This window comes from Silene latifolia, chromosome X (genome assembly GCF_048544455.1).
Source record: "Silene latifolia isolate original U9 population chromosome X, ASM4854445v1, whole genome shotgun sequence".
Lineage (NCBI taxonomy): Eukaryota > Viridiplantae > Streptophyta > Magnoliopsida > Caryophyllales > Caryophyllaceae > Silene > Silene latifolia.
The window spans coordinates 302008813-302018305 of record NC_133537.1 but is presented as its reverse complement, the minus strand read 5'-3'; positions in this window follow the sequence as shown (position 1 = coordinate 302018305).

The window sequence follows — 9493 nt, the reverse complement described above, 5'->3', positions numbered from 1 at the left end:
CAATATCACCCAATTAGGGTTTCAACCAACTTTAACAAAACATTATAAAAATTATATAAAAAACTTACCCTCGACACAAGGATCACAACGGCGTAAAGAACAAGATGATCCGACACTCCCAGCCTTGGGGATTTGTTAACAATGCGACGAAACCAACTTACGTAACTCCTCTTCTTCACAAATAGGTTTTTAGAATGTTAAAAGAGATTAAGAAAAGTGACGGTTATCTTTTTATATTACTCTCGCATCATTCAGCCCGTAAAACTCACTTACTCGATCGAGTGCCCCTTACTCGATCGAGTCCCCAACTTACTCAATCGAGTACCTTACAGGCAGTCTACTGTTTTGCGTCAAAAACTACTTACTCGATAGAGTAAGCCCCACTCGATAGAGTACCCAAAGACACATAAAACCGTAGTATTACATAATCATCCACTTAAAACGATACACAAATTAAAAAATATTTACATAAAAAATAAATTAGCATAAAAAACATTAATTTTTTTTTTTAATTCCTAGATAAATTAAAAAAAATAAAAAAAAATTCATACTAGGTTTTAATTTCTACGTTTATTCTTAGAATATTTAAAGTAAGAAATAAATATCACACAATTTTAATTTTACGCCGTTTATGAAATAATAAAGAACTAGTTTGATGCCCGTGCAAAAGCACGGGCCTTTGTTAATAAGGGTACATTTGAGAACCAATAAAAGAATTTTGTTCTCTTTATTATTTCACATCCATGTCTTCTATCATAGCTTAATCTTCAAATCAACCATTCTTAAACTTGGTTACTTGTCGAATCCTAAAATCATAAAAAAAAAATTCAAATTAGTGAAAATCATATTGCCATAAGGAAATGAATTATCCACCCACATATTGTTGATAACACACAGTCCGAATCCTCTGTCCCATTATCGTGTCCCATTGCCTTAATATGCTGACACCTCATCCTTAGATAATATCTACATACTTACTTTTAATATTTATTGCTTATGCGTCGAATGGAGAGATAGTGTGACACAAGATGGGATACAAAAATGAGACAGAGGATCCGACTGTGATAACACATGGCAAAAAGTCCTTATGAAATAAGAGAGAATGAGATAGTTACCTTGTCAATAAATATGGAAATTACAAGGGGTAAGCCTTTATCTTCATTAAACAACCTTTAAACTCCTAATCAAAATCAATTATGAAATGACGTATAATAGAGTATTGATTAAGAGTTCAATAGATTAGATTACCATCATTTGATATTTCTTTTACCATAACTTGATCTTCAATTCAATCAATCTTACAACTTAGTTAGTTGTCGAATCCTATTAAAACTCAAACAAAGTTAGTAATACGACTTAAAATTTGAGGCACTTTAAAGTGTGGCATATAAATCCATTAACATCTTACCTATCATTCGATGCATGAAGGGGTATATTGAGTCCATTATTCCACTTACCTCTAATTATTTGAGATTTGTTTTGATTCTCATATTATATAATGGCAAAGATCGGGGTATTTAAATGAAAATCATTTAATTGTTCGTATGTTAGTTGTAATGGTAGTGGAAGCTAAAAGAACAGAGCGTTTAATGTGTATTATTGTAAGACATTTATTTTACCATAATGGCAAGATTGTTGTGTGACTTTTATTATGCCATTAGAATTGGAATTCACATTATTTTGTTAATCATCTCACATAACTAATGCCAAATTAGATTTCGATCTCTTATGCTTTTGCCAAGTACTTTGATTTTTATCTTCTAATAAGATTATTTATTATTTATAGTTGTCATGTTTCAATCAATAATTAAATCATCTATACTATAAATTAAGGGTTTGTGAAATGTCATGTGCAATAAAATTAAATGCTTTAGTTAGCCTTTTATTATGATGTTCTTAAAAAGCATTAAAAACTAACTTTCTTGTAGAAATTATCACATGGGATTTTGATCAATAAAAAAATTGACATGTACACTCCTCAATCTTACCTTTTAATTATCACTAAATAAATAAATAAAATTTAATAATTAATTTAAAAATCTTTATTATTTTATAAACAGCTTAAAATTATAATTACGTGATATTTATTTGTTGCTTAAAATATTTTAACAATAAACGAAGAAATTTTAAATTTAGTATGATTTTTTTTCCAGTAGGTCTCATGAGAGATCGTCTCTCACTAATTTAGTGAGAGACATAATAGGAAAAAAATAAATGATGTGGATTTCTCACCCCATCATGAGAGAGGTCTCTCAATAACGCTATTGAGAAACCGTCTCTCGGAAGTTTTTGTGATTTTTTTAATTGTTGTTTAATTTATCCAGAAATTAAAAGGCCAAAGTTTAAGGTTTGTTATGTTATTTGCATTTAATGTTTCAAAAAAAAATCAATTTTTTTCCTTTTAAATAAGAAATAATGATGTGGCTTTCTCGGATTGGTGATGTGGAATTTTGATAATGCAAAGTGGCATTTAGGCTATGTCTACGTGGCTTTTAATGGTTACCCTTTTAATAATATTTATTGATAAAAATGTAGAATCCTTGTCAATTAGTTCATTAACATGCCTTTAAATATTAGTTATTGATGACTAAAAAAATATTATAAGATCTCTACTTTGAGATCAACAATCGCCTAATAATGGTTAAAAACCATTCAAGACCTGAAAAAAAATATAATATAAATGATAAAAAAAATAAGGATTATTGTGAAATTTTAATGGATTTTCACGTGAACTATATTTCACCACGTCACAATTAATTGTTGCCATGTCACATTTATTTTGTCAATGTGGCATTGTCTACGTGACTTTTAATGTTTAGCCTTTTAATAATATTTATAGATTTGTAGATATTAAGGGCAAATAATAACATACTTAACATTAAACATTTTTAATTTTTAAAACTACAATTGGTTAAACGAAAAATAAAAATTTACATCACTTTAATTTTAAATATTTATATGTGCAACTCCTTCTTAAATATTATTGCAATAAACTTGCTCAATTTCATTAAATTGAATATATATGTAAATCTATAATTATGATTTGTAAATAAAAGGGAAGACAAAATATCTACCATTTTTTAGTTTGTAAGGTAACTCCCTAAACAATTATCATGCAATATGGATTTTGTAAAAAAAAAAAAAAAAAGTAAACCTTTAGTATTTTATTTCTCTCTACTCTATATTTATGGCTATATTAAATTTGCTAATAATGAAAATGAATGCTCAAAAGTCATAAAACATTTTTTCTCAAAAAAAAAAGTCATAAAACATTTATACATATTTATGTATATATTAAATTTGGTAATAATAAAAAAAATCCAAAAGTCATAAAACGCATCCTCATTTGGCTATAAATGTTTGATGGAAGACAACATTTGTGAGCCAAAATTCAAGCGAATATTTTTTTACCCTCATCGCCAAAAGAATTATATATATGTGTCAATAATCTTTCTTATCATTGTATCAATATCAAGGTAAATGTACTAAGGTTTTACATTAATAATTTATTTATTTATTTTTAAGTTTCATTGGTTATGAAGTAATCTTCACATTTTTAACCTTCACATATATGTTGTTTTGTTCTCATTTATTTAGGGGCTATCAAGATTTGTGGAGTAGTGCTATTCATAGGTAAATATACCTACATCTTTATGATTCAATACCCTATTTCTTACATTATTTAAGGAAAAACTTAAATTAATAACAATAAGGTTAATCTTACATAAATCAAATTCCACCATTTTGTTTTTTATTAATCACTTAGTAATTTTTTTTAGGGATAGTTCATTGGAGAAAGAAGACTATTTGAAGAAGAGAAATACTAGAATTGCTTAAACAAATATTCCCTCCATTCCACTCAATACTACTCCTTCTGTTTTTTTTTAATTAGCATTCTCACTTTTCGAGACACTCACTTCTCTCTTCAATATCTCTCAAAATATATGACTAAATATGTTGAAATGTATACTCATATTAAAGCTCTATTCGTAAGGAATTTTATGGTGTAATTTTTATAATTTTCCGACCAATATATTTTTGTATAAATTGAATTGAAAGGCTCACCTCGTAAATTGAAAACGTCAATTATTTTAGAACGAAGGAAATATGTTATAAACTAACTACAAAATTGACTATATGAATGTGAATGACTAATTGTTTTTAGGTTCATAAATAAAATTTAGTATTTCAGAAACTTTCAAATATATGTTTTATTTGGGTATGTGTTTCTTTTTTATTCATCATTTTTTCTTTGAAAATAGCTCTCATAAAATGAAATTGCAGTTGCGAGGATCTCAATCTTATTAACAAGTTGGACAAAAAAAAATTTATAGACATAGATAATGGCTAAATGAAAATTGTCTTATATATATATATATATATATATATATATATATATATATATATATATATATATATATATATATATATATATATATATATATATATATATATATATATATATATATATATATATATATATATATATATATATATATATATATATATAGAGAGAGAGAGAGAGAGAGAGAGAGAGAGAGAGAGAGAGAGAGAGAGAGAGAGAGAGAGATAGATAGATAGAGAGAGAGAGAGAGAGAGAGAGAGGTTGTTATAAGTCCCTTATATCATATAAGGCCTTAAGTCTTTATAAGAACCCTTGGATGAAGGGATTTAATGGATGAGATAAGGAGAGAGGGCGCCGTTTTTAGAGCTAAAAAAAAAGGAAATGCTGATTGTATGAGAGAGGGTAGACAGTGCACTGTATGTGTACTTCTTGCAGTACAATCCCGCGGACAAAAGGAATAAACAAAGACTAATAATTCAATTTGCATGCTTCCCTATTCTTTCACCATTCAAAACCTCTCAACAAGCAAAACCCATAAAAATCAACATTCAAAAGCATCCAAAATTCTGTAAAATCCATTATAAATCATCAAAAAAATAAGAGAAATTTCATTCCCACTGTATAACTACTTCATATTTCCGGATAAATTTCATTCGCTTTGTTGAAGATAAATAATTTGTCATTGTTCATCAGAGAAATACGATCAAAATGACGGTCAGTGTTTGTGAAATGGATCATATGCAGATTGAAGTTGCCGTCGATGGTGAGTTATTTGCTTTCTTATTTGTGTCTTGGTTATTGTTGTAGCTTGATGTTCATGAAGAAAATGTTATATGTAATTTTAGCTTGATGGTGTTGTTATTTCATTTGTATCGGTTCATTATTCTTCATGGTGTTGTTATTTCATGGTGTTAATTAAATTTGGTATAATTGTTCTTTCATGGTGTTCATCAGATTTGTTCTTTCATTTTGGTAGCTTGTTGTTCATGGCAAAAATGATGGAAATTTAAAAGTTTGATAAAGAACGAATTATAACTTCAGTGGGTTTAAGTAAAACTCTTACCCATATATGTATAACTTCAATAATACAGCTTGTGTATAGAACCTCATGCAGATTATTTTCTTAGAGTTATACATTTAATGAATTAGCTTCAGGTTAAACATTATATTCTTGGATCATAAAATTTTATATTAATCGTGTTATAACTCCAGTGGTTTTTTGTATAACTCTTTGACAATTTCCTACAGCTTCATTTAACAGAGTACATAACTCCTGTAATTCTAACCCTAAATTTTGCATAAAAAATATTACTATACAACCAATTTTGATATAGTTATTCATGTTATAACTTAAGTTATACATTCATTAATTAAAGTTATAGGATGTAGAGGGTTATACATTATATTCCTAGAGTTATACATTATATGATTAGAGTTGTACATTATATTCTTGGAGTTATGCATTATATGCATATAGTTATACATTCTCTGCTTAGAGTTGTACATTATATGCCTAGAGTTATACATTATCTGCTTAGAGTTGTATATTATATGCCTAGAGTTATACATTATATGCCTTGAGTTATACATTCTATGCCTAAAGTTATACAGTCTGTGTTTAGAATTATACATTATATGTTTAGAGTTTTTCATTATATGCTAAGAGTTATACAGTATATGCCTAGAGTTATACATTCTATGCCTAGAGTTATACAGTCTGTGTCTAGAGTTATACATTATATGTTAGAGTTTTTCATTATATGCTAAGAGTTATACAATATATGCATAGAGTTATACATTCTATGCCTAAAGTTTCACATTCTATGCCTAGAATTATACAGTCTGTGTCTAGAGTTATACATTATATGTTGGAGTTTTGCATTATATTCTAAGAGTTATACATTATATGTTTAGAGTTATACAGTATATGCCTAGAGTTATACAGTCTGTGTCTAGAGTTATACAGTATATGCCTAGAGTTATACATTCTATGCTTGGAGTTACAGAGTAAATGCTAAGGGGTTATACATTCTATGCTTGGAGTTATACATTTTATACTTGGGGTTATACATTCTATGCTTGGAGTTATATATTTCTTAATCATCTCATGGATGTTTGATTCTACTCAGATGGTCGAAAGGAAGCGGAAACTGAGTATTGTAAGCATTTGACAACGGAGTTTACACCTTGTGTAGGACAACAATTTTTTGAAATCGACGAGACAGTGACATTCTATAAAATTTATGCACTGGCGTCCGGGTTTGATATTCGGAAGTATACGATGAAAAAATGGTGCGACGGTGAAATCAAGTCAAAGTTGCTGGTTTGGAACAGAGAGGGATTCTGTAGATACCTCATTTCTGCACCTATCGCAAACCACTCGGTGATGATTGAGCCGCATGTTTGGTACGCGGAACGATTTGTGACAGTTCATAAGTTTATCGTCAAGTGATTGCTCAAATATTAACATCTACCTCTTAGTTGTCATCTACGTGCCGATACGGTCGTTTTGACAGTAATTAGAGTACATTTGGAGTCCGGGCCTAAAACCGTCTTCATTTTCTGATAACCGTTAAATCCCGAGTCAGAATGTTCTGGAATGTTCCGGATATTTCTATTCCATATTTCATAATCTTTATCCTTTGGTAAACAATTTCCCGTAATATTCACATAAAATATTAAGGAAAACCAAATGATTCCGTCCTACCATAACTTAAACACGAAAATCTTTCTTCCGCAGGACGAAACTCCTCCTTGAACAGACGGCTGCGTGTCTTTGCGCCTCTTCCAAGAGACGCAGCGGTGCCGCGCCTCTTCCCAGTCCTTTCTGCGTAATTTTCGTATCTTTTTCATATCTTTCCGAGATTCACTTCCAAAGACTCTCCGAAACCCTAATTCCTTCACGTGATTAGTATAAATAGGAGCCTTCGCTCCTCATATTTCTCACGCGAGTGTCCGCCCTTCTCTTCTCCCTTTGCATTCTAGATCTTTGTTCTTACTTTTTGGCGTCTACGTGCTTGAACATTCGACCACGTAAGCTCGGATCCTTCTGAGTACCAGCCTCGTTTGCATGACCGACCAATTTGACCAACTCCACAATCAATCAACATAATTAATCTAATCGTTTTCCTCTTACGAGGGCACTTTCGTTACATTCGCGTCGAGCATCACTAATCGATATCTTAGTCCTTCTCGTTTCGTCAAACATGTAAGTCTGAGGGTGTATAATCTCTCTTTTATTATTGTATTTTACTTTTTGTATCATCAATTGTAAGGTTTATGTCGAAAATACCAATTAAAACCGATTTCTAAAACCATGCTTTAAAACCTCTTTTTACGGATTTTCAGAAGACAAACCGTCGAGAAAGGACGCAGCAACTGCTGCGCCTCTTCGAAGGAGCGCAGTACCTGCTGCGCCTCTTCGTGAGGCTGCCGCAGTTCCTGCTTCTTTTCTTCTTCCTTCGTCCTCTGTGATTCGTTCGTCCTTTATTTGTTTCGTTTGTTTTCATTAATTCTTCGATACAATAACATATTAATTTCACATGTATATTATTCATCATCATTAACATGTTTTATCCATAATAAATCCGACTTAAATCCCAAGTAATCTCATATTTGCGGGTTTTCGTCATTAAACTCAATTCGGGTTTTAGAGGTTCGGTTCAATCAATATTGAGTCTCTGGAATTCGTCATTGACATATTTGCACCTGTTATTCATCGTTTGTTCATCACATTCATCATTAATTCATCATGTTTAAACTAATTAATTTGTTTAGTTAATTTATATTTGTTTATATTTAATCTCATTAATCTTGTAAATAATTCGTTTGCATCCGTCTTATCCATGTTTTATTGTTTTATGACCATTATTAACATGTCAATAACCTATTAATCACTTTCATCCGATTAAATAATTTAATCAACCATTGAATTTACCCACGAGTATTAACAACACGCAATTCCGCTTCACGGCCAGGAATTGGTCGAAACAGAACATACCAATCGCTGCTGCGCCTATTCCAAGGGACGCAGCTCTGCTGCGCCTGTTCCGGGTTGAATTCTGTCTCTGAACTCCGTTGTTGCTTGACCTAATTAATTAGCTTACGTATAATTGACTATTAATCGTATTATCACCTCCTGTTTTGTTCGTTAATTCATTCTTTTATTCTTTTTTTCAAATTATCCGTTTTAAAGGTATTTTCGACATAAATCGCCTAATCCATTGTAATTATTGTAATTTCATTATTGCATTTTATTTTCCTATTGTATTTATCATATCTCTTGCATCATTTGTATGTTTTCACATGTAATTGAACATTAAATCCTACTTCGATCCAATTGTTTGCTAACTAAGTGTCAACCGACTTAGTTAAATCTTCACATGCTAGGATTAAAACTTGTCTGTTGCATTGCATGCATATAGCCGACGATATATCGAGTATAGATGATGTCCCTAATCATTAGTAGAGGCCGCTATCGAGGCGGGCGGGATTAGGTGTTCGATCAAAAAAGCTTCCTAATACGTACCCTCACCCCTTAATCCAGATCTCCGTGAACACCCGTGTTCATTGGCATCCACGAGAGTCATTCTAGACATAGAATGCTAAGGGTAACGATTGCTTAGTGTTCATGTCTTTACTTTGTGTCTAGACATGACACGAGGTATTCGAACGGTTCCAATTTCCCATAAAAATTGGTGGCGACTCCAACAAAAATGCAAACGCTTGTTCTCTTCCTCCCAAGCGCCCCCGTGGGCCCCCCACTGCCCACAGTTTGGCGACTCCGCTGGGGATAATACACTTACGTGTAGCCAAGGGTGAAACTTGAACAAGGTTAGGGAATAGTTTGTACGAAACAATTGTCGGTTTTCATAACTCGGTCTTCCTAGATCGTTTCATTCGGCCTTCCTAGGCCCAACCCAACCCATTTGACCAATCGTCCCGTCTAAACGGTCCTAATTCTTATTTGGGCCTAAGGATGGATAGCGATTGACGTCATCTATACCATGATGCTTACTCTTGTTTGTATCAAGGGCCTTCACTACTTGAAGAAATGGACTAGGAATCGGCCTTACTCTTGTTTGGCACGAGCCTCTCCACAGACTTCGAGTTTGATGGTTCGGTATGGCAACCCACCCTTTAAACCAA